Source organism: Pan paniscus, chromosome 6, assembly GCF_029289425.2.
Source record: "Pan paniscus chromosome 6, NHGRI_mPanPan1-v2.0_pri, whole genome shotgun sequence".
In the NCBI taxonomy this organism is placed as follows: domain Eukaryota; kingdom Metazoa; phylum Chordata; class Mammalia; order Primates; family Hominidae; genus Pan; species Pan paniscus.
The window spans coordinates 44744557-44758002 of NC_073255.2; the positions used below are offsets into that span (position 1 = coordinate 44744557).

The following is a 13446-nucleotide window of genomic DNA, read 5'->3' on the forward strand; positions in this document are numbered from 1 at the left end:
AATTGATGTGGAGTGGCCCACTCTTGCCACAGACCTCTGGGAGCCTACCTGTGGGAGACCCCATGATTCTCATGAACATCTGAGCTGGCAGGAATAACTTCCTGGAGAGTTGACAGAGATGGAACTCTAGCCTGCATGGAGCCCAGAGGGTTTGTTGTGGGAACAGTTGCAGTGGAGCATGGCTGTGGATATCCATAACACCATACTCCTCTAGGCAGCTCTAGCCTTTGTTGGCTGCCAGACCTGGACAATACAGGGCTGGCTTGCTTGTGGAATGGGACCAGTCTGATCTGAGGACCTCCCCCAACTGCCCGTTGCTGGCCTCTGTTAGGGTCCCTCCCTGCCTGGCTGTACCTGCTTGCAGCACAGCCTCAGCTTGCCAGCAGCCATCAGTATAGCTTTTTGCCATAAGACCGTATCTATCCATTGGAGTGCTTTTGCAAATGGACCCAGACCCCTGCCAATGTGCACCTGCTGGTAGCCTTCCCCTGCTGGCACGTGCCCACCTGCAGCCTTCTCCTGCCAGTGTGCATTTGCCCACAGCTTCCCCGTGCCACTCTGCAGGCATGCATGTGCGTGGGAGCCTATTGCTGCCCCACCAGAGTTCTTTTGCTGGCAGCTGCCATCGGAGTGTTGTTGCCAGTGGACTGGGAACATCTCAGCTCCTTCAGAGCAGTAGGTACTTAACCTCAAGGAGCCAGAAAACAAAGCCACAGGCCTGGTCCCAGCACCACAAGGATTAGAGCATGTAGCCCAGGAGTGCTCTGTTGAGCCTTGGCCTCCTGAAAGCATCCACAATGAAGCCAATTGACTAAACCAAACAAATATTAGTCAAACTTTCAGGAGCATCAAAGAATATAAAAAGCAAGAAGTCCCATGCAAAAAGTAACAACTTCAAAAATTACAGGATATCAGCCCACACAGGTAAGAAAGAACCAGTGCAAGAACTCTGGCAACTCTAAAAGCCAGAGTGTTTTTTTAACCTCCAAACGATTGCACTAGCTCCCCAGCAATGGTTCTTAACCAGGCTGAAAAGACTGAAATGACAGACATAGAATTCAGAATCTGGATGGCAAGGAAGCTAGTCGACATAGAAGAGAAGGTTGAAACCCAATCCAGGGAACACAGTAAGAGTGCAAGAGTTGAAAGACCACAAAGCCATTTTAAGAAAGAACCAAACTGAACTTCCAGAAATGAAAATTTACTACAGGAATTTCAGAATGCAATTGGAAGTGTTAATAACAGAATAGATCAAGCTGAGGAAGGAATCTCAGAACTTGAAGACTGCTCCTTTGAATCAATGCAGGTAGACAAAAATGAAAAAAGAGTTAAAAAATGAACAAAACCTCCAAAAAATATGGGATTATGTAAAGAGACCAAACCTATGACTCATTGGTATTCCTGAAAGAGATGGGGGGAGAGCAGTGACTTGGAAAACATAATTGAGGATATCTTCCGTGAAAATTTCTCCAACCTTGCTATAGAGGGACATGCAAATTTAGGAAGTTCAGAGAAGCCCTGTACCATACCCACATACTATACAAGATGACCTTCCCCAAGACACATAGTCACCAGGTTGTCCAAAGTCATCATGAGAGAAAATATCTTCAAGGCAGCTATATAGAAGGTGCAGGCCACATACTAAGGTAGCCCCATCCAGCTAATAGGAGGCCTTTCAGCAGAAACCTTACATGCCAGAAGGGATTATATTCAGCATCCTTAAAGAAAAGAAATTCCAAGCAAGAATTTTATGTCTGGCCAAACTAAGCTTTATAAGCGAAAGAAAAATAAAATCCTTTTCAGGCAAGCAAATGCTAAGAGAATTTGTTACCACCAGACTTACAAGAGGTCTTTAAGGGAGTGCTAAAGATGGAAATTAAATACTGGTACCTGCCACCACAAAAACACACTTAAGTACATAGCCCACTGACACAATAAAGCAAGTATATTATCTACATAACAACTAGCTAATAACATGACAGGATGAAATTCTCACATAGCAATATTAACCTTGAATGTAAATGACCTACTTAAAAGAGTGGCTAATTGGATAAAGAAGCAAGACCCAACTATATGCTGTTTTCAAGAGACTCATCTTGCATGCAGTGACATCCATAGGCTCAAAGTGAAGGGATGGAGAAAGAGCTGTCAAGTAAGCAAACAGAAAACAAACAAACAAAACAGCAGGGATTGCTATTTTTATTTCAGACAAAACCGACTTTAAACCAACAATAATAATCAAAAAGGACAAAGAAGGGCATTACATAGTGGATGATAAAAGATTCAATTCAACTAGAAGATTTAATGATCCTAAATATATATGCACCCAACACTAGAGCACCCAGATTCATAAAACAAGTTCTTAGAGACCTGCAAAGAAACTTAGATGACCACACAACAATAGTGGGAGACTTCAATACCCTGCTGACAGTGTTAGAGCATCAATGCAGAAAACTAATAAAGATATTTGGGACCTAAACTTGACACTTGACCAAATGGACCTAACAGACATCTACAGAATACTTCACCCAACAAAAACAGAATATACATTCTTCTAATTTATACATGGTACCTATGCTAATATTGACCACATGCTTGGCCATAAAGCAATTCTAAAACAGACAAAAACCGAAATCATGCTAACCACATTGTCAGACCACAGTGCAATAAAAATAGAACTCAATACCAAGAAGATCCCCAAACCATACAATTACATGGAAATTAAACAGCCTGTTCCTGAATGACTTTTGGGTAAAGAATGAAATTAAGACAGAAAAACAAATATTTGAAACTAATGAAAACAAAGACACAACATACTAGAATCCTTGGGACACAACTAAAGAAGGTTAAGAGGAAAGTTTATAGTGCTAAATGCCTACATCAAGAACTTAGAAAGATCTAAAATTAATGACCCAACACCACACCTAGAGGAACTCTAGAAAAACAAGAGCAAACCAACCTCAAAACTAGCAGAAGAAAAGCGATAACCAAAATCAGAGCTGAACTAATTGAGACATGAAAATCCATACAAAAGATCAACGAAACCAAAAGTGGGTTCTTTGAAAGAATAAATAAGATTGATAGATTGCTAGCTAGTTTGATAAAGAGAAAATCCAAATAAACACAATCAGATACGACAAAGGTGACGTTACCACCAACCCCACAGAAACACAAAAACCCTCAGAGACTATTATGAACACCCCTATGCACAGAAACTAGAAAACCTAGAATAAATGGATAAATTTCTGGAAACATACAACCCCCCAAGATTGAACCCAAAAATGGCTAAAGCAATCCTAAGCAGAAAGAACAAAGTTGGAGGCATCATATTATCCGACTTCAAACTATGCTACAAGGCTACAGTAACCAAAACAGCGTAGTACCGGTAGAAAGACAGACACATAGACCAATGGAACAGAATAGAGAGCCTGGAAATAAAGCTGCATACCTACAATCATCTGATCTTCAACAACGTTGACAACAGTAAGCAATGGGGAAAAGAGTCCCCTATTCAATAGATAGTGCTGGAATAACTGGCTTGCCATATACAGAGCAATGAAACTGGACCCCTGCCTTTCATCATATACAAAAATTAAGATGGATTAAAGACTTAAATGTAAAATCTAAAACTATAAAAACTTTAGAAGAATACCTAGGACAGTTATGTCATAGGTTTTGTCATAGGTCCAACATTCTGGACATAGGCCTTGGCAAAGATTTCTTGACAGTTTTCCAAAGCAATTGCAACAAAACAAAAATAGATAAGCGAGACCTAAAAGTAAGGAGCTTCTGCACAGTGAAAGAAACTATCAACAGAGTAAACAGACACCCTACAGAGTGGGAGAAAATATTTGCAAACTGTTCATCTGACAATGATCTAATATCCAGAATCTATAAGGAACTTAAGCAAACTTACAAGCAGAAAACAACCCCATTAAAGAGTGGGCAGGGGACATGAACAGACACTTTAAAAGAAGACATATATATGGCCAACAAACATGAAAAAATGCTCACTATCACTAATTATTAGAGAAATGCAAATGAAAACTACAATGAGATACTATCTCACACCAGTCAGAGTGGCTATTAACAACTCAAACAATAACAGATGCTGGCAAGGTTGCAGAGAAAAGGGAATGCATATACACTGCTGGTGGGAGTTAAATTTGTTCAACCATTATGGAAAGCAGTTGTGACTATTCCTCAACTAAAAACAGAACTACCAATCTCATTACTGAACCCCAAAGGAATGTAAATTGTTCTACCAAGAAGACACATACATTTGTACATTTATTGTAGCACTATTCACAATAGCAAAGATATGGGCACCCAGGTGCCCATCAGTGGTGGACTGGATAAATAAAATCTGGTACATACACACCATGGAATACTGTGTGGCCATAAAAAAGAGCAGAATCATGTCCTTTACAGCAACATGAATGCAGCTGGAGGCCATTATCCTAAGCAAATTAACACAGGAATAGAAAACCAAATACCACACATTCTCACTTATAAGTGAGAGCTAAACAGTGAATGCATGAAGACTCAAAGGGGAACAACAGACTCTGGGGCTGTTGATGGAGGATTTGAGGATGGAGAGTGGGAGGAGGGTGAGGGTTGAAAAAACTACCTATTGGGTACTATGCTTACTACCTGGGAAATGAAATCATTTGTTCACCAAACCCCAGTGACATGCAGTATACCCATGTAAAAAATCTGCACATATACCACAGACCTAAAAAGTTCAAAAAGATTTTAAAAAGTAAAAAAGATAATTTTGTGACAAGGAGGTATTTCAACTTTGTTATGAAAAAGAATCTTCAAAATATATTGCTGTAAGTCTATGTAAACTTTTTGGTTTTGTTTATAGCTTGCTTGCTTTTGTAGGAGGGAAAGCAGGTGAGATAGGCAGGATTTACCAGCATAAGCTTATTACTACTGTTGGCAAAATGCTTTGTTTATGGCATCATTGCTGTGAGTCGAGGGAGGTCTTCTGTGCTTCCAGTAACAGCCTGAGATGTACCTACTTCTTTACAGAGCACCTAGTAGGGAGGTGTTTGTTTTGGGTGCTGTGGCCAGTGTTGATATGGCTTCATTTTCTTAACTCACTACACTTGTAAACTATAAACAACATTTGCCAGTTTGTTTTTTCTTTAAAATAGGACTATTGTAAGAAAATGCAGAAAGGTTAGTGTGAGCATTGAATATTAAAGTAGCTATTTAGGTGCCTTACTCTAATATATACACACACACACACACACACGTATATATACACGTATATATGTGTACATATATACGTGTATGTATATATGTGTACATATATATACGTGTATGTGTGTATATATATATATCTGCCTACATTTTTATAAAAGCTGATTAGGGCATCTTTGTCAGTTTTTTTCTGTGATGGTAACGTATTTGAAATCTCAGGCCGGAATGAGTCAGAATATGGGTCTAGAAGAATTTTCTATGAGACAAATCAGACTACTTTCAGAGGCTTTCTTTTTTTGTTCTTTTGTTATAGAAAACTTTATGTATATACAGATTTAAAGAGCCTGTTAGATAGGTAGTGGATACCCATGTTAGCTATCATCTGTATTCAACAGCTATCAAAAGCATTAATTTGTACCGATGTTGAAATATTATTACTGATCGAGGTTTTTCCATACGTATGATTGTGGTCCATATTTTTTCTCCAACTTAAAAAATAGATTTGCCACTAGATGGTGCTAAATATTAAGAGGCCAATTTGGACAAGCTCCATTAAAGCCATTGAGCATCCCGGATTTGCTGGTACAGTCTTGATTTTTGTTTTTTTGCCGTATGAATACTTGGACTTCATGTTCTTATTTTTTAACGAGGACACTAAAGAGGTTGAAGTTAAGTCTTCACTTGTCCTTAGAGTGCTTACAAAGCGATGATAAAGATATATGTATAGTTAATAGCTACTAGATGAAAAGTCAAAGGACAAACCAAAATCATACCTAAAATAATCCCAAGCCCTTGCATTTGTGTATCTGACTTTTTTTGTAAGACTGACTCTAATCATGCCTCAAGAATTCCGCACCTCCTGCTTAATTTCTCTTTCAACATATTTCTCAAATGCCTTTGGCCATAACTTCTAAGATAGCTCTAGTTCTGAAATGATACTGTTTATGATATGCTAATTAGGTATTGGGATGTTGACAGCATTCTAAATATGCTTAGTGTCACTTTGAAGCCATCAAATAAGCTTCTGTGTAGGACATATTGAAACAAAACATTCTCTATCACAATTGTTTTACATTTGCTTCTCATGTCTGCGTGACAGTTTTGCTGTCTGTGTTAGAGAGTCAAGTGGAAATCTAATCTTTCAAGACTGGAAACTGTACTAGGAGCAAATATAAAACATACCTTTGCTAATTAGTACTTAAAACATCTTCACTTTTTAAAAAAAACAAATAGTAGGTTGGCTCTGCAAATCCCACAGTTCACTTTAAACAGACACAATTAACTCTATAATTAATAAAGTGAATAAGAACTTCTAATTAAATCATAATAACTACCTTGGTTACAGCCAGAAAGATGCATGAATTTCTCCTCTCAAAGAGTTATGAACTAGGTACTTCTTGTTGCTGTGCGCTCTGTAAAATTCACTAACTGAGGGGTATATGTGTTTTTTTTCTGGATTTAATCCAGAAAAAGTGTATTGGAGTGCAGGGTTCATTTTTAAGGGTGTGTTCTTTTACGAGTGTCTCAATTAATGTCTTTACCTCCCACTCCTGTAATTTGGTGAAGGCAGTCAAGATATAATTGTAGCTTTCCTAACCCACGCTGTTCTGAGTTTTCCCAAGCCCTAGATGTCACTTCAGTGCTAAAATAAAGTACTGAGAAATGTAAAACTTCCTGGTTGACAATTGCAAGAATATTTATGCTAATATAAGATGGTGGCAGTGAGGGCTTGTGATTTTCAAATGTTCACTTTTCAGAATGGATTTATCAGCCTTTATGCAGATGGATAATTTGTGTGGTGGAAAAATGTGTGCTTGATGGTGTAACCTTCAAGCCATATCTAATTGTTAAATGATTTAATCAGTGAGAACTGATAATGGACTTTTAAAACATATTCTAGCTTAGCTTAGTGTCCTTTAAAACTGGGAACCAAAGATCATGTGTAAGTATGGTATGCTATTTATGATTCACATCTCACAGCCACTAACAATTTATACAAATGATTAGCATAATAAAGTTGTCAGAGCTAGTTGGCTGGCGTCATTGTTGGCTCATGGCAGCCTACTGCATCAACTCTAAACCTTTACTATGGTTATGTATAGGAGGCTTTGCATTGCCTTTTGTCCTATGAGTCTCAAAGGTATTATATAAATATTAGTGGATGAGAAGTTTTCAATATCTGTGTTGAATTATAACGAGGAAACCTTGAATTACAACAAGGAAACCATGGCATTGAGAGGTTTGTCATTTATACCAATGAGCTGAGCTTATACCTCTGCATCTGTAAATTGTGTATCAGTTTTCACATTTGAGATTTAAAAAAGGTAGACTTGCCTGTAAGAACAAGTTGGTTAGCAAGCAGTGAGTTCCTGGAAAAAAAAGTGTTTAAGTTGGTTGTATTGACATCACTGAAATTAATTATCACTGAAATTAACCTTTCCGATTTACCTACTGGCTAAACGTTTGTTTTTCATATTGTCTATGATGCCATAAATGTGTTTTGACTTTGCAAAGTCAGTTTTTCTATAGGTTATGCTTTAATGTTTCTGGACTTTCATCCTGTATTAATCTAATTAATAAGTGATCTTGGTAATTTTTCTACTGATTTGAGCTAACATAGGCGCTTTCTGGTTTTGGTAAAATGTCTGAGAATGCAGAAGAGATTATCCTTCTCTTGCTGTGATTCGGAAACTCATGTCCCTAAATGAAAGAGCTGCTATCTACCTTTATATTAGTCATCCGTGGCAACTGGTGATTTTAGATGCTCACATGAGTCTTGGTGCCTTTTGCTGTGGTGTGTCTGCTTCAGATTGCATTTCCATTTCACAGCCCTTGCGTAGGGCAGTGCATTTATGTGGGAATGTTTACAGATGATTAATATTTAAATAGAAATGTGCCATGGAAGGACTTTTTAAGGAAAAGAAGCTGAGATGGAATACTGAGTGTGAGGGCAGCCAAATCTTTTCTTGTGGAATTCCAGAATTTTCAGGAAAGCCCTGACAGCTTTACCATTCATTTCAATTAGAAGAAGCTGGCAATTGTCATTTATGAAGTTTGGAAAGAAATTTTAATCAAATAAGTTTCCAGCTGGGTGCGGTGGCTCATACCTTAATCCAGCACTTTGGGAAGCCGAGGCAGGCGGATTACTTGAGGTCAGGAGTTTGAGACCAGCCTGGCCAACGTGATGAAACCCTGTCTAATACAAAAATTAGCTGGGCGTGGTGACACGTGCCCCTGTAGTCCCAGCTACTCGGGAGGCTGAGACAGGAGAATCACTTGAACCAGGGAGGCAGAGGTTGCAGTGAGTCGAGATCATGCCACTGCACTCCAGCCTGGGCCACACAGTGAGATTCTGTCTCAAAAATAAATAAGTTTCCATGTGATGTAATATGCTTATTTAAAATTATGAATATGTTAAGCATACAGAAGAATTTAGAGAATAACATAACAAATACCCACGTACCTATCATTTACTGATATCAGATTCTTATATTTTTACATATTTGCCAGGCTTTTCTTTTTTTTATTTGTTTTTTGTTTTTTGAGGTGGAGTCTCACTCTGTCGCCAGGCTGGAGTGCAGTGGCATGATCTCGACTCACTGCAGCCTGTCTCCTGGGTTCAAGCGATTCTCCTGCCTCAGCCTCCCGAGTAGCTGGGACTACAGGCGTGCGTCACCATGCCGAGTTAATTTTTTGTATTTTTAGTAGATACGGGGTTTCACCATTTTGGCCAGGATGGTCTTGATCTCTTGACCTTGTGATCCGCCTGCCTCGGCTTCCCAAAGTGCTGGGATTACAGGTATGAGCCACTGTGCCCAGCCAGGCTTTTCTTTTTTGTAAAGAAAGAAAACAAAATGGATACAGTTGAAGCACCCTGTGTAATCTTCCCTGATTCTCTTTTTCTGTCTTCCTTCCTGCTCAGAAATAACCACTGTCTATATATATACATATATATACACACACATATGTATATATAAACATTTTTATTTTTATTTTATTATATATGGATGTAGCCTACACACACACCATCATACCTTACATATCATTCTGCAGTTTGCTTTTTATTAGTTTAGCCTTGTGATTTTGAACTACAGTCATGTTGATATTTGTAGTTTGGTCATTCATTTTAGGTGCTGTGTAGTATTCCATTGTATGCTTCTATTATAGTTTATACATTTCCTGATGATAGTCAAGTTTCTGGTTAATTTGCTTTTATAGACAATGGCAGTGAATATCTGATATGGTTTGGTTCTGTGTCCCTACCCAAATCTCACCTTGAATTATAATATTCCCCATATGTCAATGGCGGGGCCAGGTGGAGATAATTGAATCATTGGGGGCGGTTCCCCCCATACTGTTCTCGTGATAGTGTGAATTCTCACAAGATCTGATGGTTTTATAAGCATCTGGCATTTCCCTTGCTGGTTCATTTTCTCTTTGCCTCTTTACCGTTCATTTCAATTAGAAGAAACTGGCGATTGTTATTTATGAAGTTTGGAAAGAAATTTTAATCAAGTAAGTCTCTGGCCGGGTGCGGTGGCTCATACCTTAATCCCAGCACTCTGGGAAGCCAAGGCAGGCTTCCATGTGAGATGTGACTTGCTCTTCCTTGTCTTCCGCCGTGATTGTGAGGCCTCCCCAGTCCTGTGGAACTGTATGTCGATTAAACCTCTTTCTTTTGTAAATTTGCCCATTCCTCGGGTATGTCTTTATCAGCAGCGTGAAAATGGACTAATACAATATTCTTGCACAAGTTTCCTTTCATATTTGTAAGGGAGTTGCTGTAGGCCCTGGGGTCTAGGATATATATGCAGAACTGCAATTGCTAGGCTGAAGGGTATATGCATTTTCAGTTTTACTAGTATTGCCAAATTGTTCTGTAAAGTATTTGGATTAATTTACATTCCCAGCAGTGGTATATAAAACTGTGTTCCAGATGTTGGTCACTCTTGGTTTTACCAGACTTAAATTTTTGGCATATGATTGGTATGTAATGACTTTTCATATTTCTCTAATTTGTATTTGCCGTAGTATTAATGAGTGTAAGCACCATTCATTCATTCATTCAACACATGAATTGAGGACTGCTCAGTGACAGGCCAAGTCCCATTTGCATACATTCTAGTGAAGGGAAATGGAAAATGAATAGATGTGAAAATGCATAGTATCTTAGATGGTAATAAATGCTGTGGATAGAGAGAGAGAGAAGAGAGCATGTGCCATGTGGATAACTGGAGGAAGAAGATTCCTGGCAGAGAGAATACCAAATAAGACCCTCATGTCTGACATGCTCATATAACTGCAAGGAGATCAGTGTGACTGGATTAGAGGGAGTAAGGAGGTAAAAAGAAGGAGATGAGGGGAGACAATAGAGAGGCCATAGTAGAGACTTCGTCTTTTACCTTGAATGTGATTCCATCTGAAATTTGAGGGTTTTGAGCAGAGGAAACAGTCTTATTTAGGCTTTAAAAGGATCACACTAGTTGCTCTGTTGAGAGGGGACTGTAAGGGAGGAAGCAGGAAGTTTATCAGGACGCTGCTGTTATGATCCAGGGAAGAGATGATGGTAACTTAGTCTAAGAGTGTGGACAATGAAGGTGGCGAAAAGTGGTCAGTCTAGATCTAGATATATTTTGAAAGTAGAATCAACAAAATAAGCTGATGTATTAGCTGGGAAGTGTGAGAGAAAAAGTACAAAGTTTTTGGCCTGGCAGATAGAAGGCTGGAGTTGCCATTCATTGAAAGGGATCTGTGGCAGAAGCAGGTTTGAGGAAGAGGGAGAAGCCTGGAGTTTAATCTTGAACAAGCAAGTTCCAGGTGCCTGCTCAGCATTCAGGTTGAGATGTGGACTACGCAGGTGATAACATGAGCCTGGAATACAAAGAGGCCTCAGAGGAATAAATGTCAGTATAGAGGAGCGGCTTAAAGCCATGAGATGGGATGAATGAGTGAGTGTAGAGAGAGAAGAGAAAGTCCAGAGTGAGCCCTGGGCTATTCCAGTGTTTAGAGTTGGGAGGATAAGGCTTACCAATAACAGAGATGGAAAAGAATTGCTCAATAAGGAGGAGAACCAAGAGTGAGTGGTGTGTCTTGGAAACCTAGTATAGATGCTGTTTCAAAGAAAGGACTGCTCAGCTGTATGGAATGCTCTAATAGATTGAGTAAAATGAGCGCTGAGAATTGACCTTTGGTTTTAACAATACGGAGGACATTAAAGACTTTCACAGGAGTTGTTTTGGTGGAGTGGTGAGGAGCTAAAAGTTAAGTTGGTGTATTTTCAAGAGAAAATGGGAAAACGGGAATTGGAGATGGCAAAAATAGACATTATTTTTGAAGAGTTTCTTTCCAAAGAGGAGTAGAGAAATGGGACCATTGCTGAAGGAAGATATGGGGTTAAGAGTGCTTTTTTTTTTTTTTAAAGATGGGAGCTATTATAGTGTTTTTGATGCTGATGTGACTAATATAGAGGGGGGAAATTGATGATTCATGAGATGGGAGAATTGCTGGAATGTGGCTGAGGAGATGAAAGGAACTGGGATCTAGTGTGCAGTGGCGGGGTTGGTCTTAGGAGCACAGAGCATGCATCCATAGAGGCAAAGGGAAAGAGTACTTTGGCAGGTGAACTGGTAGATCCTTGTTGCTGTGGTTTTCTTAGTGAATTAGGAAGCAAGATCATCTGCTGAGCCTGAGGAAAGCAGAGGAGCTGTAGAGGTAAGAAGAGGAAAAGTTGTGACCTAGTCAACCAGGAGACTAAAATGGTGTGTGATTACAAGGCTGTACCAAGGTCCACTTGGAGTCAGCTGTCATAAGTGTATAGCAAGGTCAGTCAGTAGAGTTATGTTTATTTTTTTCTTCCAGCCAAATTCACTTGTTCGGATTAGGTAGAGAGTAGGATTTATCCAGGATTGGGGTTCCTGGTGATAATGATAGAGTAAGATGAGGTACGATAGTTGAGGGTATATTCGAAGGAGGGAAACTTTGAGTCTTAACAGTGGATCTAGACTCTAAGCTGGGTGAAGGACGGTGAAAAGATGGTAGGATCAGTGGATTATGGAACTTTAAAAATTATGGACTTCAAAAATGTTGGAGTGATGATATTTGAGGAGGGGAATTGAAAAGATAAGGGATGGCAGGAGAGTGGGATGCTAGAAATTGAGATTGTGGAGGGTGTCAGCTATTGGTAATGACAAGTTCTGGGGTATGATTGTGGGAATGAACCGCCGAGGTCAAGTGGAGTACTGGATTATGGGAGGAGAGGATGAGGTCAAGGATGATCTCTACAGATATTAAAATCATTATGCATTTGACAAGAACAATGTTGGAGAGAGTGTCATAGCCAGGAGCTAAAATCTTTAAGGATTAAGGTTGGGGGTATCCTAATCCTGCCACAAGGTGGATTAGGGATGGGTGCAGTGATGATGTAAGACTTGAAGCTGGGATCTTAGGGAGGTAGATGAGATAGTGATTTGGAAATGGCAGTGAGAAACGAGAACACCTGCCCTGTGTCCAGGCCTGCTGGGAAGAGGGATGAAAGAGAGAAGACAGCTGTGGCTGAATAAGGCTGCAGTGGAGAGCCAGGTTTCAGTTGGAAGTGGCTCTCAGCCCTGGTTGTACATTAAAATGGCAGGGGAGGGCTTGTAAACGTACCATTTCCCAGTCCTAGCCCCTGGACATTCTGACTCAGTCTGAGGTGGAGCTTGGACATAGATAATTTATTTTTTAAAAACTCCCAGGTGATTATAATATGCCATTACATTTAAGTCAGGATTGTATCCCAAGCAGGAACCTTCAGAAAAGAGGTTGAGTAGTTGGGAATGATGGACATGCATTTCTGAGGATATAGGGAAAGGGGTTTGGGAGGGGTGGGGCATCTTTACAAAGTTTATTGGTCCTTTGGATTTCCTATCTTGTGAATTGCCTAGTCATACTCATGACTCTTTTTTCTGTTGGTAAATGTTTGATTTGTTGTTTATTTTGGTTTGAGCTTTTTATTGAAGTATTACGTGAATACTGAAAAATACACATCTGTACATCATGAAATGAGAACATTTCTAATAGCCAGAAGTTGCACTTGTGCCCCTTTCTGTCCACTGTCCCTTCTGCTGGGGAAGGTGGTTTTTTTTGTTGTTGTTGTTGTTGTTTTGTTTTTTAAGACAGGGTCTTGCTGTGTTGCCTAGGCTGTAGTGCAGTGACGAGATCATGGGTTGCTGTAGCCTTGACCTCCTGGGCTCAATC

At 39.5% G+C, this 13446-nt stretch overlaps 1 protein-coding gene across 29 annotated transcripts in view; it reads left to right on the forward strand.

Annotated features, from left to right (window-relative positions):
- The window catches only part of LOC100977063 (cytochrome c oxidase assembly factor 1 homolog), a 121066-nt gene that overhangs the window by 24023 nt on the left and 83597 nt on the right, over positions 1-13446 (forward strand). The window contains exon 1 of one of the 29 annotated variants that reach the window (XM_063606215.1): positions 11751-11922. The exons of the other annotated variants lie outside the window; for them this stretch is intronic. The gene's annotated coding sequence lies outside the window, so the exon portion shown is untranslated. Of the gene's footprint in view, positions 1-11750; positions 11923-13446 lie in introns of those variants that run through there. 29 annotated transcript variants of the gene reach the window in all.